This window comes from Callithrix jacchus, chromosome X (genome assembly GCF_049354715.1).
Source record: "Callithrix jacchus isolate 240 chromosome X, calJac240_pri, whole genome shotgun sequence".
NCBI classification, from domain to species: domain Eukaryota; kingdom Metazoa; phylum Chordata; class Mammalia; order Primates; family Cebidae; genus Callithrix; species Callithrix jacchus.
The window spans coordinates 80,221,588-80,248,949 of record NC_133524.1 but is presented as its reverse complement, the minus strand read 5'-3'; the positions used below and the strand labels follow the sequence as shown (position 1 = coordinate 80,248,949).

The window sequence follows — 27,362 nt, the reverse complement described above, 5'->3', positions numbered from 1 at the left end:
ACAATCTCCCCATCTCCTATTATTTCAAGTCTCTGGTTACCATCATTCTACTCTCTATATCCATGAAACAAATGTTTAATTTTTAGTTCAAAAAAAAAGTGAGAACATGAGAAACTTGTCAGTTTTTGCCTGTTTTATTTCACTGAACATAATGACTTCCAGTTCAATCCATGTAATTGCAAATGGCAAAATTTTATATTGTTTTATGGCTGAATAGCACTTCATTATGTGTATGTACTATATATATATATATTTTTTATTTTGCTTTAAGTTCTGGGGTACATGTTCAGATCTTGCAGGATTGTTACATAGGTATACACATGCCATGGTGGTTTGCTGCATCCATCTCCCTTCACCTATATTAAGTGTTTCTCCTAATGTTATCCCTCCTCAATCTCCTCACCCGCTGCTAGCCCTCCCCTAGCTTTCCACCCCCCAACAGACCCCAGTGTGTGATGCTCCCCTCCGTGTGTCCTTATATTCTCATTGTTCAACACCCACTTATGAGTGAGAACATGCAGTGTTTGGTTTTCTGTTCTTGTGTCAGTTTGCTGAGAACGATGGTTTCCAGATTCATCCATGTCCCTGCAAAGGACATGGACTAATCCTTTTTTTATGGCTGCATAATATTCCACGGTGTATATGTGCCTATGTACCATATTTTTTATTCTTTCATCTTTTGATAGACAGGCTGATTTTAAATCTTGGTTATTCTTTTTTCTTTTTGATTTTAGTTTTTATTTTATATTTAGGTGTATATATTTGTGGGGTATATGAGACATTTTTAACACAGGAACTCAACATAAAATAATTATATCAGAAAGAATGGGGAATACATCCCCTCAAGCATTTATCCCTTTTGTTACAAAAAATGCAATCACATTTTTATACTTATTTTAAAACATACAATTAAGTAACTATTAACTGTAGCCACCCTGGTTTGTGTGTGATCAAATACACTTTTCTTTCTTTCCTTCTTTCTTTTCTTTCTTTCTTTTTTTTTTAAATTTTTATTGCATTTTAGGTTTGGGGGTACATGTGCAGAACATGCAAGACAGTTGCATAGGTACACACATAGCAGTGTGTTTTGCTTCCTTTCTCCCCTTCACCCACATTTGGCATTTCTCCCCAGGCTATCCTTCCCCAGCTCCCTTTCCCGCTGGCCCTCCCCTTTTCCCCCCAATAGATCCCAGTGTTTAGTACTCCCCTCCCTGTGTCCATGTGTTCTCATTTTTCATCACCCGCCTATGAGTGAGAATATGTGGTATTTCATTTTCTGTTCTTGTGTCAGTTTGCTGAGAATGATGTTGTCTAGATTCATCCACGTCTGTACATATGACACAAACTCATCATTTCTGATTGCTGCATAATATTCCATGGTGTATATGTGCCACATTTTCCCTATCCAGTCTATCATCGATGGGCATTTGGGTTAGTTCCAGGTCTTTGCTATTGTAAACAGTGCTGCAATGAACATTCGTGTGCATGTGTCCTTATAGCAGAACGATTTGTAGTCCATTGGATATATACCCAGTAATGGGATTGCTGGTTCAAAGGGAATTTCTATTTCTAAGGCCTTGAGGAATCACCACACTGTCTTCCACAATGGTTGAACTAATTTGCACTCCCATCAGCAGTGTAAAAGTGTTCCTATTTCTCCACATCCTCTCCAGCATCTGTTATCTCCAGATTTTTTTTTAAAATCGCCATTCTAACTGGTGTGAGATGGTATCTCAATGTAGTTTTGATTTGCATTTCTCTAATGACCAGTGATGAAGATCATTTTTTCATATGTTTGTTGGCCTTATGTATGTCTTCTTTTGTAAAGTGACCATTCATATCCTTTGCCCATTTTTGAATGGGCTTGTTTGTTTTTTTTCTTGTAAATCTGTTTGAGTTCTATGTAAATTCTGGATATCAGCCCTTTGTCAGATGGGTAAACTGCAAATATTTTTTTCCATTCTGTTGGTTGCAGATTCACTCTAATGACTGTTTCTTTTTCCATGCAGAAGCTGTGGAGTTTTATTTGGTCCCATTTGTCTATTTTGGCTTTTGTTGCCAAGGCTTTTGGTGTTTAGTTCATAAAGTCCTTGCCTACTCCTATGTCCTGAATGGTTTTGCCTAGATTTTCTTCTAGGGTTTTTATGGTGCCAGGTCTTATGTTTAAGTCTTTAATCCATCTGGAGTTAATTTTAGTGTAAGGTGGCAGGAAGGCATCCAGTTTCTGCTTTCTGCACACGGCTAACCAGTTTTCCCAACACCATTTGTTGAACAGGGAATCCTTTCACCATTGCTTGTTTTTGTCAGGTTTATCAAAGATTGTATGGTAGTAGATATGTTGTGTTGCGTCTGATGCCTCTGTTCTGTTCCATTGGTCTATATCTCTGTTTTGGTACCAGTACCATGCTGTTTTGATTACTGTAGCCTTGTAGTATAGTTTGAAGTCTGGTGGTGTGATGCCTTCTGCTGTGTTCTTTTTGCTTAGAATTGACTTGGCTATGTAGGCTCTCTTTTCGTTCCATATGAAGTTTAAGGTGTTTTTTTTCCAATTCTGTGAAGAAGGTCATTGGTAGTTTGATGGGGATAGTGTTGAATCTGTAAATTACTTTGGGCAGTATGGCCATTTTCACAATATTGATTCCTGCTAATCATGAACATGGAATGTTTCTCCATCTGTTTGCGTCCTGTCTTATTTTGTTGAGCAGTGGTTTGTAGTTCTCCTTGAAGAGGTCCTTTACGTTCCTTTTCAGTTGTATTCCTAGGTATTTTATTTTCTTTGTAGCAATTATGAATGGCAGTTCGTTCTTGATTTGGCTCTCTTTCAGTCTGTTATTGGTGTATAGGAATGCTTGTGATTTTTTCACATTGATTTTTTATCCCGACACTTTGCTGAAGTTGCTTACCAGTTTCAGGAGTTTTTGGGCTGAGACGATGGTGTCTTCTAGATAAACTATCATGTTGTCTGAAAATAGAGACAATTTGGCTTCCTCTTTTCCTATTTGAATACCCTTTATTTCTTTTTCTTGCCTGATCGCTCTGGCTAGAACTTCCAGTACTATATTGAATAGGAGTGGTGAGAGAGGGCATCCTTGTCTAGGGCCAGATTTCAAAGGGAATGCTTCCAGTGTTTGCCCATTCAGTATGATATTCGCTGTTGGTTTGTCATAAATAGCTTTTATTATTTTGGGGTACATTCCATCAATACCTAGTTTATTGACTTTTTTTTTTAGCATAAAGGGCTGTTGAATTTTGTCAAAGGCCTTCTCTGTGTCAATTGAGATAATCATGTGGTTTTCATTTTTGGTTCTGTTTATGTGGTGAATTACATTTATAGACTTGAGTATGTTGAACCAGCCTTGCATCCCTTGGATGAATCCTACTTGATCATGGTGGATCAGTTTTTTGATGTGCTTTTGCAGTGGGCTTGCCAGTATTTTATTGAATATTTTTGTGTCTATGTTCATCATGGATATTGGCCTGAAGTTCTTTTTCTTTTTGAGTATCTGCCAGGTTTTGATATCAGGATAATATTGGTCTCATAAAATGATTTGGGAAGGATTCCCTCTTTTTGATTATTTGGAATAACTTCAGAAGAAATGGTAACAGTTCCTATTTGTGTGTCTGGTAGAATTCGGCTGTGAACCCATCTGGACCTGGGCTTTTTTGGTGTGGTAGGCTCTTAATTGCTGCCTCGACTTCTGACCTTGTTATTGGTCTATTCATAGTTTCAGCTTCCTCCTGGTTTAGGCTTGGGAGGACACAGGTGTCCAGGAATTTATCCATTTCTTCCAGGTTTATTAGTTTATGTGCATAGAGTTGTTTGTAATATTCTCTGATGATGGTTTGAATTTCTGTGGAGTCTGTGATGATTTCCCCTTTATCATTTTTTATTGCGTCTATTTGGTTATTCTCTCTTTTCTTTTAATCAGTGTGGCTTGTGGTCTATTTTGTTGATCTTTTCAAAAAACCAGCTCTTGGGTTTATTGATTTTTTGAAGGGTTTTTCGTGTCTCAATCTCCTTCAGTTCAGCTCTGATCTTAGTTATTTCTTGTCTTCTGCTAGGTTTTGAGTTTTTTTTGATCTTGCTCCTCTAGCTCTTTCAATTTTGATGATAGAGTGTTAATTTTGGATCTCTCCACTCTTCTCATGCTACATATTTTCCTCCAGAGACTGCTTTAAATGTGTCACAGAGATTCTGGTATGTTTTGTCTTCATTCTCATTGGTTTCGAAGAACTTCTTTATTTCTGCCTTCATTTCATTGTTTATCCAGTCAACATTCAAGAGCCAGTTGTTCAGTTTCCATGAAGCTGTGCAGTTCTGAGTCAGTTTCTGAATTCTGAGTTCTAATTTGATAGCAGTATTGTCTGAGAGACTGTTTTTTATGATTTCAGTTGTTTTGCATCTTTTGAGGAGTGATTTACTTCCAATTATGTGGTCAATATTAGAGTAGGTGTGATGTGGTTCTGAGCAGACTTTATATTCTGTGGATTTGGGGTGGAGAGTTCTGTAAATGTCTATCAGGATTGCTTGTTCCAGGTCTGAGTTCAAGTCCTGGATATCCTTGTTGATTTTCTGTCTGGTTGATCTGTCTAACATTGACAATGGAGTGATAACGTCTCCCACTGTTATTGTGTGAGAGTCTAAGTCTCTTTGTAAGTCATTGAGAACTTGCCTTATATATCTGGGTGCTCCTGTATTGGGTCCATATATATTTAGAATTGTTGACTCTTCTTGTTGTATCGATCCTTTGACCATTATGTAATGGCCTTCTTTATCTCTTTTGATCTTTGTTGCTTTAAAGTCTATTTTATCAGAGACGAGAATTGCAACTCCTGCTTTTTTTTTCTCTCCATTTGCTTGGTAAATCTTCCTCCATCCCTTTATTTTGAGCCTTTGTGTATCCTTTCATGTAAGATAAGTTTCCTAGATACAGCACACTGATGGGTTTTGGTTTTTTTATCCAATTTGCCAGTCTGTGTCTTTTGATTGGTGCATTTAGCCCATTTACATTTAGGGTTAATATTGTTATGTGTGAATTTGATACTGCCATTTTGATGCTAGCTGGCTATTTTGCCCATTAGTTGATGCAGATTCTTCATTTTGTTGATGCTCTTTAGCATTTGGTATGTTTTTGGAATGGCTGGTACTGGTTGTTCCTTTCTATGTGTAGTGCCTCTTTCAGGAGCTCTTGTAGAGCAGGCCTGGTGGTGACAAAATCTCTGAGTACTTGCTTGTTTGCAAAGGATTTTATTTTTCCTTCACTTATGAAGCTCAGTTTGGCTGGATATGAAATTCTGGGTTGAAAGTTCTTTTCCTTAAGGATGTTTGAATATTGGCCCCCACTCTCTTCTGGCTTGTAGGGTTTCTGCTGAGAGATCTGCTGTGAGTCTGATGGCCTTTTCTTGTGGGTAACCCAACTTTTCTCTCTGATTGCCCTTAGCATTTTCTCCTTCATTTCAACTCTGGCGAATATGACGATTATGTGCCTTTGGTTGCTCTTCTTGCGGAATATGTTTGTGGTGTTCTCTGTATTTCCTGGATTTGAATATTGGCCTGTCTTGCTAGGTTGGGGAAATTTTCCTGGATAATATCCTGAAGAGTATTTTCCAGCTCGGATTTATTCTCTTCGTCACATTCAGGTACACATATCAAATGTAGATTAGGTCTTTTCACATAGTCCCACATTTTTTGGAGACTTTGTTCATTCCTTTTTGTGCTTTTTTCTCTAATCTTGCCTTCTTCTTTTATTTCATTGAGTTGATCTTCGACCTCTGGTATCCTTTCTTCTGCTTGGTCAATATGGCTGTTCAAACTTGTGCATGCTTCTCGAAGTTCTCCTGTTGTGTTTTTCACCTCCATCAATTCACTCATATTCTTCTGTAAGTTGTCCATTCTTGTTATCTCTTCCTCAAATCTTTTTTCAAGGTTCTTAGTTTCTTTGCATTGAGTTAGAATGTGTTCTTTTAGCTCACAGAATGTTCTTATTATCCACCTTCTGAAGTCATTTCATCACACTCATTCTCCGTCCAGCTTTGTTTCCTTGTTGGTGATGGGTTGTGTTCCCTTGTAGGAGGCTAAGTGTTCCCGTTTCAAGTGTTTTCCTCCTTTTTTCCCTGGTTTCTTCCCATCTTTGTGGATTTATCCACCTATCATCTGAGTAGTTGCCTACTTTCTGATTGGGTCTCTGAGTGGACGTCCAGATTGTTGATGATGAAGTATTTCTCTTTCTTAGTTTTACTTCTAACAGTCTAGCCCCTCTGCTGTAGGACTTCTGAGGTCCACTGCAGGTGCTGCTTGCCTGGGGACCACCTGTAACAGCTGCAGAACAGTGAGGGTTGCTACCAGTTTCTTCTCTGCTATCTTTATCCCAGAATGATGCCCACCAAGAGTCAGTTTGATCAGTCGTTTATGAAGTGACTCTGTATATATGGGCGTCAGGGAGCTGCTTGAGGAGACAGTCTGCACTTTATAGGAGCTCAATTGCTGAGCTGTGATCTCCGTTTTTCATTCAGGGGTACTAGGCAGGTACATTTAAATCTGCTGCAGCAGAACTCATAAAGCCCCTTTTTTTCCTCAGGTGCTCTGTCCCGGGAGTTAGGGCTTTATTCATAAGTATCTGTTGCACTGTTCTGCCAAGCAAGGAGGCCATCTAGTCACTGCCTGCTGCAGAGGCTATGCTGCGCTGCTCTGGGCTCCGCCCTGCTGCCGTGGGCTCCACCCTGCTGCCATGTGTAATTCCCTGTAGTCCTGATTATATGGGTGTGGTTAGAAGTGCTGTGACGATGGTGGCCTGTCTCTGTAATGGCGGACTCTCTCTTTTATGGCGGGTTGCCTCAGCAATGGCAGGCTTCATCAGCAATGGCATAGTACCTCCGTAGGGGTGGAGTGCCTCGGTAATGGCAGATGCCCCTCCCCCACCTAGCTGAACCATCATGGGTTCAGCTGCGCTTGCTGTGAAACTCTCAACCCCAAGCGTTTCCAATTGCTGTTTTCTTTGTTTTTGTGGGGCTGGGACCCCCCGAGCCTGATCACCTGTCTCCCTGCCTCAGAGCCGTTTTTTTTTTAAGTTGAATGGTTGACTCTCCTCTAGGTGTTCCAGTCGCCTGCTAAAAGATTGCCGGGAAATGTGTGATTTCCCATGCGGTGACCCACTGTGCTGGCTGAAACAATGTTGCTGCCTGGGAATCTCCTGGCCTGGCTTACTGTTTAAGTCCCATTTAATCAGATGAATGTGGTCATCTGCCTTCCCAAATCTGAAATTTCCAGTTTAACAGGGCAACCAGACCAGTGTATTTTGTACAGAGTGCTGCTGCACTGTGGTGCCAGCCAAAACAGCCATGCCAGCGACACGCTGGCTGCCCGTGGGGCTCCTACACATGGGAATCTCCTGGTCTGTGGGCAATAAAGATCCGTCTTGAAATGCGGCATCCACTCACCCTTTGCGCTTTCACTGGGAACTGCAATCCTGAGTTGCTCCTATAGTGCCATCTTCTCCTCTCTCCCAGTTAATTTTTTAAATTTATTTTTAATAGAGATGGGGTTTCACCATATTGGCCAGGCTGTTATTAAACTTCTGATCTCAGGTGATTCACCTGCCTTAGCCTCCCAAAGTGCTAGGATTACAGGCATGAGCCACTGCACCTGGCATCAAATATTATTTCTTATTTATTCTGTCTATTTTTTGTGCCCGTTAACCATACCCACCTCTTTCCCAGCCCTTACTACCCTTTCCAGCCTCTGGTAACAACACTTCTACTCTATGTTCCTGAGATTAGTTGTTTCAACTTTTAGATTCCACAAATAAGTGAAAATATGTGATATTTGTTTTTCTGTGCATGGTACATTGTATTCCGTGGGGCATATTAAAGATAAAAAAATGCATGTTTATGGATGAAAAACATCAATATTGTTTAGCTGTCTAAACTACTGAAAGTAATCTACAGATTCAATGCAATGCCTGTGGAAATATCAATGACATTCTTCACAGAAATAGAAAAAGCAATCCAAAAACTTATATGAAACCAGTAAACACCCAGAATAGTGATAGCTACCTTAAGCTAAAAGAAAAAAACTAGAGGAATTTCATTACCTATTTTTATTATTACCTGTATTTTCTGTACATACTACATCTTAACATAATGATCTCAAATTCCATCCATTTTGTGACAAATGACAGGATCTCGTTTTTAAGGCTGAATAGTACCCCATTGTGTACATATACCACATTTTCTGTATTTATTCATATGTTAATGAACACTTATGTTGCTTCCAAATCTTAGCTACTCTAAACAGTGCTGCAAGAAACATAAAAGTGCATATATCTCTTTGATATACTGATTGAATTTTTTCAGTTATATGCATAGGAATGGGATTACTAAATAACATTGTAGCTCTAATTTCAGTTTTTTTGCGGAAACTCTAAACAGTTCTCCATAGTGAATGTAGTAATAATGTACATTTCCAACAGCAGTGTAAGTGGGTTCCCTTTTGTTCACATTCTTACGAGCTTTGTAGCCTGTGTTTTTGATATAAGCCATTTCAACTGGGGTAAAATGACATTTCATTATAGTTTTGACTATCATTTCTGTTATAAAAAAATAGTATTGAGCTCCTTTTCCTATGACTGTTTGTCAATTGTTTTATTTTGAGAAATAGGTGTTCACATCTATAGCCCATTTTAAAATTAGATTATTAGATTTCATTTTCTATAGACTTGTTTGAGCTTCTTATATTCTGGTTATTAACCCCGTGTCAAATGAAGAGTTTGCAAATATTTTCTGCCATTCTGTGGGTTGTTGCCTCACTTTGTGAATTTTTTTATTGACTGTTCTGAAACTTTTTAGTTGATCTGATCCAATTTGTTTATTTTTGCTTTGTTTGTTCTTGTGGGGTATTGCTCAAGGAACTTTTGCCCAGACTAAAGTCCTGGAGAGTTTCCCTAATGTATTCTTGTAGTAGTTTCATAATTTGAGGTCTTAGATTTAGGTTTTTAATTCATTTTTATTTGATTTTTGTATATGGCATGAAATAGGAATCTAGCTTAAATATATGCTGCATATGGATATTCAGTTTTCCCAGCACCATGATTGAACAGGCTGTTTTTTTCCCCAGTGTGTTTTTGGCACCTTTGTCAAAAATTAGTGAACTGTAAGTGTGTAAAAATTTTTTTTGAGTTCTCTATCCTGTTCTTTTTGTCTACACTTGCAAAAAAAATACAAAAAAAATGCCCATGCTATTTTGATGACTATAGCTCTGTAGTATAATTTAAAGTCAGGTAATGTAATTCCTCTAGTTATGTTCTTTTTGCTTAAGGTAGATATGGCTATTCTGGGTGTTTACTGGTTCCATATAAATTTTAGGATTGCTTTTTTCTATTTCTGTGAAGAATTTCATTGGTATTTTGATAGGCATTACATTGAATCTGTATAGTGTTTTCAGTAGTTTGGACAGTTTAACAATATTGATTTTTTTCAATCCATAAACATGGAGTATTTTTTCATCTTTTAGGATCCTCTTCAATGTCTTTCATCAGTGTTCTAGGTTTAATTATAAAGATATTTTACTTTGTTAAATTTCTAGTTATTTAATTTTATTTGTGGCTATTTTCGATAGAATTACTTTTTTATTGTTTTTTTTCAGATTGCTCACTGTTGGTACATAGAAATTCTACTAATTTTTCTATGTTGATTTTGTACTCTGACACTTTATTGAACTTGTTTATTAGTTATAATAGTTTTTTTGTGGAGTCTTGGAATTTCTTCAAATGCAAAATTACATTATCTGCAAACAAAGGTAATTTCTCTTCTTTCATTCAACTTTGGATGCCCTTTACATTTTTCTCTTGTCTGACTGCTCTAGCTAGGACTTTCAGTATTTGGTTAAATAGCAGTTTCAAAAGCAGTCATTCATGTTGTGTTCCAGATCTCATTAGAAAGTCTTTCAGCTTTTCTTCATTTATTATTGTATTAGTGGTGTGTCTGAAATATACATCTTTTATTGCATTGAGATATGTTTATACCCATCTTTTTGAGATTTTGTTTTATCATAAAGCAATGTTAAATTTTATCAAATGAATTTTTGGCATCAATTTTAATTATCATATACTTTTATCCTTGATTCTGTTGTTATAATATATCACATTGCTAGATATGTGTATTTATTCCAAGTGCAATAAATTTCACTTGGTCATGATAAATGATTCTTTACTGTTTTGTTGAATTCAGTTTGATAGTATTTTGCTTAGAATTCTTGTATCTGTATTTATCAGATGTATTGGCCTGTTATTTTTCTTCTCAAATATGTTTTTTTTTCTCTCTCTCTTTCTTTCTTTTCTTTTTTCTTTCTTTCTTTTCTATTTATTGTATCAGGTTAATACTGACCTCATAGAATGAGTTTGGGTATATTTCTTCCTCCTCTATTTTTTAGAATAGTTTGAATACGATTGGTATTAGTAATTCTTTAAATGTTTGCTAAAATTCAACAGTGAAGCCACAAGGTCTTGAGCATTTTTTTTTTCTTTTTCTGGACTTCATTTTACTATGGCTTTGGTCTCATCACTTGTAATTGGTCTTTTAAGGTTTTGGATTTCTCGCTGGTTCAATCTTGGTAGGTTGTATGTTTCTATGAATTTGTCTATTTATTCTATATTTTTCAACTTATTGGCATATAGTTGTTAATAGTAGCCATTAGTTATATTTTTAAATTTTGCAGTATTGGTTGTAATGTTTACTTTTTTATTTCTAATTTTATATATGTGGATCTCCCTTTCTGCATTAGTTTGGTTAACAGTTTGCCCATTTTGTTTAACTTTTCATAAAAATAACTTTATGTTTAACTTTTTTGTATTTAAAAAATTATTTATTTCTACTATAATTTTTATTTCTTTTCTGCTACTAATTTTGCATTTGGTTTGCTTTTGCGTTTTTAGTTTTTTAAGATGCATTGTTAGATTGTTTATTTGCAATTGTTTTCTCTTTTTTGATGCAGGCACTTGTAGTTATAAATTTCCTTCTGAGTACTGCTTTTTCTATAATTGGTTTTGGTATTTTGTGCTTCTATTATCACTTGTTTCAAAAAGTTTTAATTTTTTTCTTAGTTTATTCACTGACCCATTGGTAATTCAGAAGCATATTGTTTAATTTCCATGAATTTGTATAGTTTCAAAAATCCTCTTGTTACTAATTCCTGCTGTTATTTTACTGTGGTCAGAGAAGATGCTTGACATTGTTTCAATGTTTTTTCAAGGTTTTAAGACATGTTTTGTGATCTAACATGTAGTCTATACTTGAGAATAATCAATGGGCTGAGAAGAAGAATGTATATTCATTCTGTAGCCATTGGATGAAATGTTCTGTAAATATCTATTAGATCCATTTGGTTTATAATACAGATTAAGTCAAACATTTCTTTGATAATTATTTGTCTAATGCTTAAAGTGGGATGTGGAAATCTCCAGCTATTATTTGATTGTGGACTACCTCTTTTTTTGCTGTAATAATATTTTCTCTCTCTCTCTCTCTCTCTCTCTCTCTCTCTCTATATATATATATATATATATATATATATCTAGATGCTCCAATGTTGAATATATAGAATATATACATATATATGTATATATTTAACATTGTCATATTATCTTGCTAAAATGACCCCTATATCATTATATCATGACCTTCTTTATCTCTTCTTATAATTTTAGTCTTGAAATCTAATTTGTCTGGTATAAGTATAGCTACTTCTGCTCTTTTTTGGTTACCATTGGCATGGAATATATTTTCTATCTCTTTATTTTAAATGGATGTTTTCTTTATAGATGAAATGCATTTCTTGTAGGCAATAGATTAATAGGTCTTGTTTTTTTCATCCTCTCAGTCAGTCTATGTCTTTTGATTGGAGAGTACAATCCATTTACATTTGGAGTTATTATTGAAAAGTAAGGAGTTACTCTGCCATTTTATTATTTGTTTTCCATAATTTTGGGGTTTTCTCTTCATTACCTTTCTGCATTTTTTTTTATTGAAGGTGATTTTCTCTGGTGATATGTTTTCATTTTTGTATTTTTTATGTTTTTTGTATCCACTGTTTTCTGATTTGAGGTTACCATGAGGCTTGCAAATACCATCTTATAACTCTTATTTTAATGTAGTAACAAATTAACACTGTTTTCCTAAAGAAACAAACAAATAGGCAAAAGAACACTAATAAAAAAAATCTTTGCCTTATCTTTGTCTTCCTCCCTTCTAACTTTTTATTTTTTCTTTTTATATACTGACTGTCTTGAAAAGTTACAGTTATTTTTATAATTGGTTTGCCATTTAGTCTTTCTACTCAGGATAAAAGTAGTTTATATATCATAGTTATGGCATCATGACATTCTGTGTTTTCCTGTTTATTTACTATTGTCAATGAAGTTTGTACCTTTAGGTGATTAGTTATTTTTTACTAATGTTTTTCCCTTTCTGATTAAAGTCCTCCCTTTAGCATTTATTGTAGGACAGGTTTGGCATCAATAAAATTCCTTAGCTTATGTTTGTCTGGAAAAATCTTTTTTTCCCAAAGTTTGAAGAATAATTTTTGCTAGATACAGTATTACAGACTAAAGGTATTTTTTCTCCCTCAGCACTTTAAATATGTTATTTTTTTTTCCTGGCCTGTAAGGTTTCCACTGAAAAGTCTTCTGCCAGACATATTGCAGCTTCATTGTATGCCATTGTTTCTTTTCCTTCCTGCTTTTAGGGTTTTTCTTTATTCTTTACCTTTGGGAGTTTGATTACTAAATGTCTTGAGGTAGTCTTTTTTGTTGTTGTTTAAATCTGCTTGGTGTTCTATAACCTTCTTGTTTGTGGATATTGTTATCTTTCTCTAGGTTTGAAAAGTTCTCTGTTATTATTTCTTTGAATAATTTTTTACCTGTATCTTTTTTTCTACTTCCTTGCTAAGGCCAATAAGTCTCAAGTTCTTATTTTTGAAGTTATTGTCTAGATGCTTTAGACTTGTTTCATTTTTTTTTCTTCAGTCTCCTCTGACTGTATATTTTCAAATAGCATATCTTCAAGCTCACTGATTTTTTTTCCTTCTGCTTGATCAATTCTGCTATGAAAATACTCGGATGCTTCTTCTGATTGTATTCTATGAACCGTATTTTTCAGCTACAGAATTTCTGCTTCATGCTTTAATTTACATAACATCTTTGTTAAATTTATCTGGTAGAATTCTGAGTTTCTTCTCTGTGTTATCTTGAGTTTATTTTCGTTTCCTCAACACACATCTTTTGAATTCTCTATCTGAGGGTTCACTTATCTCTGTCTTTCTTTTTCAGGATTGATCTTTGGTGCCTTATTTAGTTCACCTTGTGAAGTCATGTTTTCCTGGATGGTATTGATGTTAGTAGATTTTCTTCTGTGTCTCGGCATTTAAGAATTTGGTATTTACTGTAGTTTTTACTTTCTGGGCTTGTTTGTACTCATCATTCCTTGTTATACTTACCAGGACTTGGGTGTTGTTATCTAAGTTTTATCAGCTTTAGGTATCATCACATACCTAGTAATGTTGAGTTTTTTGCAGACTCATAGAGGTACTGCCTTACTGGTCTTGAACAAGACCTGAAAAATTCTGTGGTTTATCAGGTGGATAATCGTGTTCTATTCCCTTTCTTTCTCCCAAACAAACAAAGCCTCTCTCTTTATGGTTAGCCACTTAAAGCTGGGGATGGAGTAACACAAGCACTCCATTGGTCACCGCCACTGTGACTGCCCTGGATCAGAGCTGAAGCCAACGCAGCACTGAGTCTCACTCAAGGCCTGCTGTAACCAATTCCTTACTTCCTGGTTACTGCCTATTTTGCTCAAGAACCTGGGGCTTTACGATCATCAGCTGGCAAAACCAGCCAAAACTGTATCTTTCCCTTTAGGATAGTGAGTCTCCAAAGGCCCTGGGTTGGTACAGGGGTGCCTACTTTGGGTCAGGGCATCGAGAAAAATTCCTTAGAAGTATATCTAGTTTTCTATTGTACTGCAGCCAAGATAAAACTCCAATAACTTGATGTAATCCTTCCCACTCTTTCCCACTTTTTCAAAGGCAAAGAGTATTCACCCCATAGCCACTGCTACCATTTGCCACAAGGAATTATGCCAGACTACGACTTCATCTTTCTCCACCTACCTTTAAATCTTGGCCAGATACTGGGGTTTATTTGAATAAAAAGGGTGGGAGAAGGGAGAAAAGCAGAAAAAATAACTATTGTATAATAAACTTAATACTTGGGAAATAAAATACATGCAGCAAGGCACTAGGACACATGTTTAATTATGTAATAAACCTTCACATGTACCTCCAAACATAAAATAAAAGTTAAAAATATATAAATAAATATTGGCCATTGTGATCAACGTTGTAATAAACATGGAAACATAGCAGTACTGATATTTCTTTGACATACTGATTTTATTTCCTCTGATTAAATATCCAGTAATGTAATTAAAATATAATATGGTAGTTGAAACTTTTTTTTTCCAGAAACTTCCATGAAGTTCTGCTTTAATTTTCATTCTCACAAACAGGGTACAAGTTCCCTTTTCTCCACATCCTCAACAACATTTATTACCTGCGTTGGAGAAAGAAATCCATTTTCCCTTAAGTGAGAAGATAACGCATTTCAGTTTTGATTTGCATTTCTGTGATGATCAATTATGTTGAGCACCTTCAACATCAAGTGCCTATTTGCCATTTGTATTTCTTCTTCTAAGAAATATCTGTTCATATCTTTTGTCAATTTACTTTTTTACATTAAGTTCTGGGGTACATGTGCAGAACTTCCAGGATTGTTACATAGGTATATACATACCACGGTGATTTGCTGCCTCCATCCCCCATCACCTACATTACGTATTTCTTCTGTTATCCCTCCCCAATCTTCCCATCCGTGCTGTTCCTCCTCTAGCCCCCATGCCCCAACAGACTCCAGTGTGTGATGTCCCCTCCCTGTGTCCATGTGTTCTCATTATTCAACACCCACTTATGAATGAGAACATGTGGTGTTTGGTTTTCTGTTCTTGTTTCAGTTTCCTGAGAATGATGGTTTTCATCTTCATCTATGTCCCTGCAAATGACATGAACCCATCTTTTTTTATGGCTGCACAGTATTCCATAGTGTATATGTGCCACATTTCCTTTATCTAGTCTATCTTTGGTAGGCATTTGGGTTGGTTCCAAGCCTTTGCTATTCTGAACATTGCCATAATGAACATGCATGTGCCTGTGCCTTTATAATAGATCAATTTATAATCCTTTGGTATATACCCAGTGATGGGGTTGCTGAGTCAAATGGTAATTCTAATTCTAGTTCCTTGAAGAATTATCACACTGTCTTCCACAATGGTTGAACTAATTTACAATCTGACCAACAATATAAGTTTTTCTATCTCTCCACATCCTCTCCAGCATTTTTGTCTCCAGATTTTTTAATGATTGTTATTCTAATGGGCGTGAGATGGTATCTCAGTGTGGTTTTGATTTGCATTTCTCTAATGACCAATGATAATGAGCATTTTCTCATATGTTTCTTGGCCACATAAATGCCTTCTTTTGAAGAGTGTATATTTATATCTTTCACCCACTTTTTGATGGGGTTGTTTGTTTGTTTTGGTATATTACTTTTAGTTTTTTTTTTGTGGATTCTGGATAATAGCCCTTTGTCATCTACGTAGATTGCAAAATTTTTTCCCATTCTGTTTGTTGTCAGTTCACTCTAATGTTTGTTTCTTTTGTTTTGCAGAAGCTCTTAAGTTTAATTAGATCCCCTTTGTCTATTTTGGCTTTTGTTGCTATTGCTTTTGGTGTCTTAGTCATGAAGTCCTTGCCTATGCCTATATCCTGAATGGCATTGCCTAGGTTTTCTTCTAGGGTTTGTATCGTGTTAGGTCTTATGTTTAAATTTTTTATCCATCTGGAGTCAATTTTTATATAAGGTGTAAGGAAGAGGTCCAGTTTCAGTTTTCTGTACATGGCTAGCCAGTTTTTCCAACCCCATTTATTAAATAGGGAATCCTTTCCCCCTTGCTTGTTTTTGTCAGGTTTGTTCAAGATCAGATGGTTGTAGAGGTTTGGAGTTACGTCTGCGGCATCTGTTTTGTTCCTTTGGTCTATATCTCTGTTTTGGTACCAGTACCCTGCTAGTTTGATTACTGTAGCCTTGTAGTAGAGTTTGAAGTCAGGTAGCATGATGCCTCCAGCTTTGTTCTTTTTGCTTAGAATCGTCTTTGTTATTCTGGCTCATTTTGGTTCCATATGAAGTTTAAGGTGTTTTTTTTTTTCCAATTCTGTGAAGAAGGTCAACGGTAGTTTGATGGGAATAGCATTGAATCTATGTTGGTGTACAGGAACACTTGTAATTTTTTTACATTGATTTTGTATTCCGAGACTTTGCTGAGATTGCTTATGGTCTCAAGAAGATTTTTGGCTAAGACAATGGGGTCTTCTAAATATACAATCATCTCACCTGCAAATAAAGACAATCTGACGTCCTAATTGAATAACTTTTATTTATTTTTCTTGCCTGATTGCTCTGGCTAGAATTTCCAATACTATGTTGAATAGTAATAGTGAGAGAGGGCACCCTTGTCTAGTGCCAGTTTTTAAAAGGAATCCTTCCAGTATTTGACTATTCAGTATGATATTGCCTGTGGGTTTGTCATAAATAGCTTTTATTATTTTGAGATATGTTCAATTAATATCTAGTTTATTGAGGGTTTTTAGCATAAAGGGCTGTTGAATTTTGTTGAAGGCCTTCTTTTCATCTATTGAGATAATTATGTATTTTTTGTCATTGGTTCTGTTTATGTGATGGATTATGTTTATAGATTTGTGTATGTTGAACCAGCCTTGCATCCCCAGGATGAAGACTACTTGATCGTGATGGGTAAACTTTTTGATGTGCTGTTGCATTGGTTTGTCAGTATTTTATTGAAGATCTTTACATCAATGTGCATCATTGATATTAGCCTGAAGTTTTGTTTATTAGTTGCATCTTTGCCAGGTTTTGGTATCAGGATGATTTTGGTATCATAAAATGAGTTATAAAGGATTACATCTGTTTTTATTGTTTGGAATCATTTCAGAAGGTATGGTACCAGTTCCTCTTTGTATGTCTGATAGAATTTGGCTGTGAACCTATCTGAACCTGGACGTTTTTTGATTAGTAGACTATAAATTGCTGCCTCAACTTCAGACCTTGTTATTGGTCTATTCAGGGATTCAACTTCTTCCTCGTTTAGTCTTAGAAGGGTGTAAATATCTAGGAATTCATCCATTTCTTCTAGATTTATTGCTTTATGTGCATAGAGTTGTTTGTAGTAATTTCTGATAGTAGATTTTATTTCTGTGGAATCAGTGGTTATGTCCCTTTTATCATTTTTTATTGCATCTATTCAACTCTTCTCTCTTTTCTTTTTTATTCAACTCACTAGTGGTCTATTTTCTTGATCTTTTCAAAAAACCAACTCTTGGATTTATTGATTTTTTGAAGGGTTTTTGTGTCTCTATCTCCTTCAATTCTGCTCTGATCTTAGTTATTTCTTGTCTTCTGCTAGCTTTTGAATTTGTTTGATCTTACCCCTCTAGCTCTTTTAATTTTGATGATAGGGTGTTGATTTTAGATATTTCCTTGCTTCTTATATGGGCATTTAGTGCTATAAATTTTGCTCTAGACACTGCTTTAAATGTGTCCCAGAGATTCTGATACATTGTGTCTTTGTTCTCATTGGTTTCGAAGAACATCTCTATTTCTGCCTTCATTTCATTATTTATCCAGTAGGCATTCAGCAGCATGTTGTTCAGTTTCCATGTAGTTGTGTGGTTTTGTGTGAGTTTCTTAATCCTGAGTTCTAATTTGATTGCCCTGTGGTCTGAGAGACTGTTATAATTTCTGTTCTTTTGCATTTGCTGAGGTGTGATTTACTTGCAATCATGTGATCAATCTTAGAGTAAGTGCAATGTGGTGCTGAGAAGAAAGTATATTCTGTGGATTTGGGATGGAGAGATCTGTTTATGTTTATTAGGTCTGCTTGATCCAGATCTGAGTTCAAGTCCTGGATATGTTTGTTAATTTTCTCCCTTGTTGATCTGTCTGATATTGACAGTGGAGTGCTAAAGTCTTCCACTATTATTGTTTGGGAGTCTAAGTCACTTTGTAATTATTTAAGAACTTGCTTTTTGTATCTGGATGCTCCTGTATTGGGTGCATATATATTTAGGATAGTTGGCTCTTCTTGTTGCATTGATCCTTTTATCATTATTTAATGCCCTTCTTTGTCTCTTTTGCTCTTTGCTGGTTTAAAGTCCATTTTGTCAGAGACTAGGATTGCAGCCCCTTCTTTTTCTTGCTCTCCATTTGCTTGGTAAATCATCCTTACTCCCTTTATTCTGAATCTATTTGTGTCTTTACATGTGAGATGGGTCTCCTGAATACAGCACGCCAATGGTTTTGAGTTTTTATCCAATTTGCCAGTCTGTGTCTTTTGATTTAGTTTATATTTAAGGTTAATATTGTTATGTGTGAATTTGATCCAGCCATTTTGATACTAGCTGGTTGTTTTGTCCATTAGTTGACACAGTTTCTTCATTGTGTTGATGCTCTTTACCATTTGGTATGTTTTTGGAGTGGCTGGTACTGGTTGTTCCTTTCCATGTTTAGTGCTTCCTTCAGGAGCTCTTGCAAAGCAGGCCTGGTGGTGATGAAATCTCTCAGAAATTGCTTGTTCGTAAAATATTTTATTTCTCCTTCACATGTCTAGGTTAATATGGCTGGATAGGAAATTATGGGTTGAAAGTTCTTTTCTTTAAGGATGCTGAATATTGGCCCCCACTCTCTTCTGGCTTGTAGAGTTTCTGCTGAGAGATCTGCTGTGAGTCTCATGGGCTTTTCTTTTTGGATAACCTCACCTTTATCTCTGGGTGTCCTTAGCATTTTTTTCTACATTTCAACCCTGGTCAATCTGGTGATTATGTGCGTTGAGGTGGCTCTTCTTCAAGAATATCTGTGTGGTGTTCTCTGTATTTCCTGGATTTGAATGCTTACCTGCCTTGCTAGGTTGGAAATTTCTCCCAGGTAATATCCTCAGGAGTATTTTCCAGCTTAGATTTATTCTCCCTGTCACATTCAGGTACACTAATCAAATATAGATTAGGTCTTTTCACATAATCCCATATTTGTTGGAGACTTAGTTCATTTTTTTTCCACTCTTTTTTTTCTAATTATGCCTTCTCATTTTATTTCATTGAGTTGGTATTCAATCTCTGATATCCTTTCTTCTGCTTGGTCAATTTGGCTATTGAAACTTGTGTATGCTTCATGAAGTTCTTGTAATGTATTTTTCAGCTCTATCAAGTCATTTATGTTCTTCTAGTAAGCATTTTGTCTAACCTTTTTTCAAGGTTATTAGTTTCTTTGCATTGATTTAGAACATGTTCCTTTAGCTCAGGGAAGTTGGTTATTATCCACCTTCTGAAGCCTGCTTCTGTCAATTTGTCAAACTCATTCTCTATCCAGTTTTGCTCCCTTGCTGGTGAGGAGTTGTGATCACATGGAGGAAGAGAGCCTTTCTGGTTTTTGGTGATTTCATCCTTTTTGCCCTGGTTTCTTTCCATCTTCCTGGATTTTTCTTCTTTTGGTCTTTGAAGTTGGTTACTTTCAGATGGAGTCTCTGAGTGGATGTCCTTTCTGTTGATGTTGAAACTATTTCTTTATGCTTTTTTGTTTTCCTTCTAACAGTCAGGCCTCTCTGCTGCAGGACTCCTGTACGTTCATTCCAGACCCTGTTCACCTGGGAATCACCTATGGGGGCTGCAGAACAGTGAGGATTGCTGCCTGTTTCTTCTTCTGTTATCTTTGTCCCAGAATGTTACCCACCATATGTCAGCCAGAGCTCTCCTTTATGAGGTGTCTCTTTCGATATACTGGGGTCAGGGAGTAGCTTGAGGAGGTAGTCTGTCCCTTATCATATCTCAAATGCTGTGTTGGGAGCTTTGTTGTTCCATTCAGAGCTGCTGTGCAGGGACATTTATGTCTGCTATAGTGAAATGCACAACCGCCTCTTTTCCCAGGTGTGCTTTCCAGGGAAAGTCGGGCTTTATTTATAAGTCCCTGACATGCTGCTGCCTTTTTTCAGAGATGCCCTGCCTAGCAAGAAAGTAGTCTCTTCACTGTCCACCTGCAGAGGCACTGCTGAGCTACCATGGGCTCTGTCCAGCTGCTGTGTAAATGTCCTTGGGGTTTTGTTTACACAGGTATGGTTAGAACTGCATCAGTAATAATAGACTGCCTTGGTAATGGTGGACTACCTCAGTAATGGCAGATGGCCTCAGTAATGGCAGATGGCCTTCCCCCCAGGGAGTCTGACCATCCCAGGTCCAGCTCAAACTGCTGTGCTGGCTGCAAAACTCTCAAGCCAATGTGTTTCAGATGGCTAATATTTGTGGGTGTGGAACCTGCTGAGGCAGATCACCTGGCTTCCTGCCTTCAGCCCCCTCTTTTTCAGGGAAATGTGTGGCTTTGTCTTGCAGGTGTTCCAGGTGACAGTTAAAATCACCACCCAGATTTGTGCAAGTTTTTGTGCTGGAAACCCATAGCACTTTTCAGCCAGTGGGAACATAAAGACCATTGTCTGTAAAGACCACAGGAGAAGTGCAGTATCTGAATCAGAGTGCCGGAGTGGCTGAAAAAGTCCCTGATGGCCTCCATTGGGTAGGAGGGGAGTTCTCTGGTCAGCTGCACTTTTCAGATGAGGCAGTGATCCACTCTACCTCAGCTGTCTCTTTTTGGGCTATGCCCATAAACCAACCAGTCCCATTGAGATGCACCTAGTACCTAGGTTGGAAATGTGGCTATCACTCACCCTCTGCATCACTCTTTCTAGAAACTGCACTCTGGAGCTGTTTATATTTGGTTATCTGGGCAGAGCTCTCTTTTGTCAATTTTTAAGTGGATAGATTGTTCTATAGAGTTATTTGAGTTCCTTATGTATTCTGGTTTTAATTTTTTTGTCAGATAGTTTGCTAATCTTTTCTCTTGTTTTATAGGTTGTCTCTTTACTTTGATTGTTTCTTTTGCTGTGCAGAAGCTTTTAAACTTGATTTGATTTAATTTGTCAATTTTTTTGATTACTTATGCTTTTGGAGCATTATTCAATAAGTCTTAGATCAAGTCAATATTCTGGAGAGTTTACTCAATGTCTTCTTTTAGTAATTTCATAGTTTGAGGTCTTTGATTTAGGTGCTAATACATTTTGATTATTTTTCTGTGTACATTGGAGTTACTGGTATGTTTCACTGCTTTGCATACAATATTCAGTTTTTTCAGCACCATTAATTGAAGAACCTGTTATTTCCCCATTGTGTTTTTGGCAACTTTTCTGAGGATTGCTTCATGGTAGATGTGGATTTTTTTATTCATGAGTTCTCTCTTCTGTATTGTGTTCCACTATTCTGTGTGTCTGTTTGTATGTCAGCACAATGCTATGTTGGTGACTGGAGTTGTGTAGTATAATTTAACTTCCAGTAATGTGGTTTCACCCAAATGGCTTTGGCTATGACTTTCGTGGTTTTAAATAATCATTAGGATTTTATAATTTTTTAGGAAGAATGTCATTAGTATTTTGATAAGGGTCTGCTTAAATCTGTAGATTGTGTGGACATTAGCATGGACAGTCTAACAACATTAAATTATTCCAGTTCATAAACATAAAATGCTTTTTAATTTTTTGTTTCATCTTCCATTTCCTGCATCTCATTGGGACTGGCTGGATGGTGGGTGCAGCCCAAGAAAGGCAAGCTGAAGCAGGATGGGCTTCACCTCACCCTGGAAGTGCAAGGGCTTGGGAAGCTCCCTCTCTCAGCCAAGAGAAAACTTGAGGGTCTAAGCTGTGAGAGACTATGACTTGAGAGATGGTATTTTCCAGCATAGGTACTGTGCTTTTCCCATGGTCTTTGCAACAAGCAGAGCAGGAGATTCCCTCCAGTGCCTTCACCAACAGGGCCCTGAGTTTCAAGCACAAAACTTGGTGTCCATTTGGGCAGACACCAAGCTACCTGGAAGAGTTTTATTTTTGTACCCCAGTGGCACCTGGAACTCTGGCAAAACAGAACTGTTTCCTGATCTGGAAGGGGGCTGAAGCCAGGGATCCAAGTGGTCTGGCATCAAAAAGCTAATTCATCAAGATCAAATCAATTTCATCACTGGTATGCAAGACTGGTTCAACATACACACATTGATAAACATAATCCATCACATAAACAAAACCAATGACAAAAAACACATGATTATCTCAAAAGATGCAGAGGCCTTTGAAAAAATTTAAAACAGCTTCATGCTAAAAACTCTCAATAGGAGAAAAACCCAGGATTGAAGCTCACGGTCAATGCGCAGAGAGGGTGAGTCAGGGACGCATTTCCAGATGGATATTTGTTGCCCACAGAATGGGGAAAATCCTAGGTATAAAAGAAACACGAGATGCCAGGCTGAGGTTTTGGCTGGTGCAGCCAGCAGCCGGTGTGGCGGCAGCCCGCGCTGTAGTGGTGCTACAGCTCCACACAAATTGCACTGGTCCGGGTGCCCTGTTGAACCGACAACCTGAGACTTGAGAAGGCTGAACTTGAGACTGAATGGGACTTGGACAGTGAGCCAGCCCAAAACATTCCAGGGACACAGCGTTTGGGGTAGCGCAGAGGGACAAACAAAATGGCAATTCGAAACGCTCCCAGTGTAGAGGTTCCATGAGACTGCAGCTCCGTGGGGGAGGGGCGTCCACCATTACCAAGGCAAACCGCCCCTACTGAGGTACACGCCCATTGCTGATGCAGCCTGCTGTTGCTGAGGCAACCCGCTACAACAGAGAGACTCTGACGCAGGCCATAGCCCATGGCAGCAGGGCAGAGACCGCAGCAGAAGGGCAGAGCCTGCAGCAACAGGGCAAACCTCACACCAGCAGGGCGGAGCCTCAACAGGCAAATGGTGACTAGACTGCCTCCTAGCTGGGCAGGACAGCGAGGCGAACACTCATGAGGAAAGCCCCAACCCCCCAGACAGAGCAACTGAGAAAAAAAGGTTTTTTTAATAAGTTATGTTGCAGCAGAATTGAACATAGCAGCCTAACAGCCCTCAATGAACAACAGAGCTCACAGCTCAGCACTTGAGCTCCTACAAAGTACAGACTGTCTCCTCAAGCAGCTCCCTGACCCCTCTATATCCAAGAGACTGACATTTGACAGGCATCATTCTGGGACAAAGATAGCATAAAAAGAAAATGGTAGCATCCCTTACTGTTCTGCAGCTGCTATAGGTGCACCCCAGACAAGCAGGGCCTGGAGTGGACCTCAGCAGTTGTACAGTGGAGGGCCTAGACTGGTAGAAGAAAAACAAAGTAAAAGAAATACTTCATCAACAATCAGGGTGTCCACTCAAAGACCCAATCGAAAAGTCAGCAACTACACAGGCGACAGGTGGATAAATTCACAAAGATGGGAAGAAACCAGAGCAAAAAGAAGGAAAACACCCAAAACCAGAACAACTCGCCTCCTAGAAAAGACTGAAACTCCTCAGCAGCAAGGAAACAAAGCTGGACGGAGAATGAGTGTGATGAAATGACGGAATTAGACTTCAGAAGGTGGATAATAAGAAAATTTTGTGAGCTAAAAGAACATGTTTTAAATCAATGCAAAGAAACTAAGAACCTTGAAAAAAGATATAAAAAAAGATTTGAGGAAATGATAACAAGAATGGATAACTTAGAGAGAAATGTGAATGAATTAAAGGAGCTGAAAAACACAATGCGAGAACTTCGCGAAGCATGCACAAGTTTCAATAGCCGAATTGACCAAGCAGAAGAAAGAATATCAGAAGTCGAATATCAACTCAATAAAATAAAAAGAGAAACCAAGATCAGAGAAAAAAGCACAAAAAGGAATAAACAAAGTCTCCAAGAAACGTGGGACTGTGAAGAGACCTAACCTACGTTTGATAGGCATACCAGAAAGTGATGAAGAGAATAAATCCAAGCTGGAAAATACTCTTCAGGACATCATCCAGGAAAATTTCCCCCACCTAGCAAGGCAGGCAACACTCAAATGCAGAAAATACAGAGAACACCACAAAAATATTCTGCAAGAAGAGGAACCCCAAGGCACATAATCGTCAGATTCAACAAGGTTGAAATAAAGGAGAAAATAATAAGGGCAGCCAGAGAGAAAGGTATTCAAATAGGAAAGGTGGAAGCCAAATTGCCTCTATTTGCAGATGACATGATAGTATACCTAGAAGACCCCATAGCCTCAGCCCAAAAGCTCCTGAAACTGATAAGCAACTTCAGCAAAGTCTCAGGATATAAAATCAATGTGTAAAAATTACAAGCATTCGTCTACACCAATAAAAGACTTAAAGAAAGCCAAATCAAGAATGAACTGCCATTCACAATTGCTACAAAAAGAATAAAATACCTTGGAATACAACTCACAAGGAATGTAAGGGACCTCTTCAGGGAAAACTACCAACCATTGCTCAATGAAATAAGAGAGGACACAAACAGATGGAGAAACATTCCATGTTCATGTTTAGGAAGAATTAATATCATATAAATGGCTATACTGCCCAAAGTAATTTACAGAATCAACGCTATAACCATCAAGCTACCACTGACTTTTTTCACAGAACTGGAAAAATCCACCATGAACTTCATATAGAACTAAGAGAGAGCCCACATAGCCAAGTCAATTCTAAGCAAAAGAACACAGCGGGGGGCATCACAGTACTGGATTTCAAACTATACTACAAGGCTACAGTAATTAAAACAGCATTGTACTGGTACCAAAACAGAGAATTAAACCAGTGGAACAGAACAGAAGCATCGGAGGCAATACAACATATCTACAACCATACAACCTTTTATTAACCTGACAAAAATAAGCAATGGGGAAAGGATTCCCTGTTGAACAAATGGTGTTGGGAAAACTGGCTAGCCATGTGCAGAAAGTAGAAACAGAACCCCTTCCTGACACATTACACCAAAATTAACTCCAGATGGATTAAAGACTTAAACATAAGACCTGGCACAATAAAAACCCTAGAAGAAAATCTAGGCAAAACCATCCCGGACATAGGAGTAGGCAAGGACTTCATGAACAAAACACCAAAAGCATTGGCCACAAAAGCCAAAAAGACAAATGGGACCTAATGAAACTCCACAACTTCTGCACGGCAAAAGAAACAGTCACTAGAGTGAATCGGCAACCAACAGAATGGGAAAAAATTTTTGCAGTTTACCCATCTGACAAAGGGCTGATATTCAGAATTTACAAAGAACTGAAACAGATTTACAGGAAAAAAACAAACAAGCCCATTCAAAAGTGGGCAAAGGATATGAACAGACACTTTACAAAAGAAGACATATATGAGGCCAACAATGTTATGAAAAAATTCTCATCGTCACTAGTCACCAGAGAGATGCAAATAAAAAAACCACATTGAGATACCATCTCACGCCAGTTAGAATGGCGATCATTAAAAAATCGGGAGACAACAGATGCTGGAGAGGATGTGGAGAAATAGGACAATTTTACACTGTTGTTGGGAGTGCAAATTAGTTCAACCATTGTGGAAGACAGTGTGGCAATTCCTCAAGGCCTTAGAAATAGAAATTCCATTTGACCCAGCAATCCCATTACTGGGTATATACCCAAAGGACTATAAATCTTTCTACTATAAGAACACATGCACACGAATGTTCACTGCAGCACTGTTTACAATAGCAAAGGCCTGGAAGCAACCAAAATGCCCATTGATGATAGACTGGATTGGGAAAATGTGGCACATATACACCATGGACTATTATACAGCAATCAGAAATGATGAGTTTGTGTCGTTTGTAGGGACATGGATGAATATGGAGAAAATCATTCTCAGCAAACTGACACAAGAACAGAAAATGAAATACCGCACATTCTCAGTCATAGGAAGGTGATGAAAAATGAGAACACATGGACACAGGGAGGGGAGTACTAAACTATGGGGTCTATTGGGGGGAAAAGGGGAGGGCCAGTGGGAGGGGGAGCTGGCGAGGGATAGCCTGGGCAGAAATGCCAAATGTGGGTGAAGGGGAGAAAGGAAGCAAAACACACTGCCATGTGTGTACCTATGCAACTGTCTTGCATGTTCTGCACATGTACCCCCAAACCTAAAATACAATAAAAAATTTAAAAAAAACTCTCAATAAACTAGGTATTGATAATATGTATCTCAAAATAATGAGCTATTTATTAAAAACTCACAACCAATATCATACTGAATGGGCCAAAACTGGAAACATTCCTTTTGAAAGTAAGCATAAGACAAGGATGCCCTCTTTCAGCACTCCTTTTCCACATAGTATTGGAATTTTTGTCCAGGGCAATCAGGCAAGCGTAAGAAATAAATGATATTCGAGAACAAAGAGGGGAAGACTCAAGATGGCACAGTGAGAACAACACAGGATTGGAGCTCTCGTTGAATCCGCGGAGAGGTAAGTCACAGCTGCATTTCCAGACTGATATTTGTTGCCCACAGAACGGGGAAATTCCCAAGTATAAAGGAGACGCGGGAGGCCAGGCAGCACATTTGCCTGGCGAAGCTGGCCGCCAGGGTGCCGGCGACCGGCCCTACCCAGCGATCCCCACAGGGCGCACTTGTCCGGGTGCCCTGTTGAACCGGCAACCTGAGACTTGAAAGGGCTTGACTTGAGACTGAATGAGACTTGAATAGTGGGCCAGCCCAGGGGATTGAAGGGACAGAGCATTTGGGGTAGGCCAGTGGGACAAACAAAACCGCGATTTCAAACACTCCTTGGGCAGACGGTCTGAGACTCTCTGTGGAGGAGGGGCGTCCACCATTATCGCGGCAACACGCCCCAACTGAAATACACGCCCACTGCTGATGCAGCCAGCCGTTGCCGAGGCAACCCGTCCCTACTGAGATACATGCCCACTGCTGACGCAGTCTGCCATTGCCGAGGTAACCCACTACAACAGAGAGAGTCCGCCGCAGGGTGTGGCTGAGACCACAGCAGAACAACAGAGCCTGCAGCAACAGGGCGAACCACACAACAGCAGGGCGGAGCCTCAGCAGGCAAACAGTGGCTAGTCTGCCTCCTAGCTGGGCAGGACACCTCAACGGACATCCAAAAATGAAGCCCAAACCCCACAACACAGAGCATTTGAGAAAAAAAGAGTTTTTAATGAGCTCTGTTGCAGCAGAATCAAACATAGCAGCCTAACAGCCCTGAATAAACAACAGAGATCACAGCTCAGCAATTGAGCTCCTGTAAAGTCCAGACTGTCTCCTCAA

General features: G+C 38.2%; 1 pseudogene; it reads right to left on the bottom strand.

Moving 5' to 3' along the window:
- LOC100410337 (selenoprotein K-like) overlaps window positions 1–26,908 on the bottom strand; it is a 53,791-nt pseudogene extending 26,883 nt beyond the window's left edge.
- Between the last annotated feature and the right edge of the window lie 454 nt (window positions 26,909–27,362).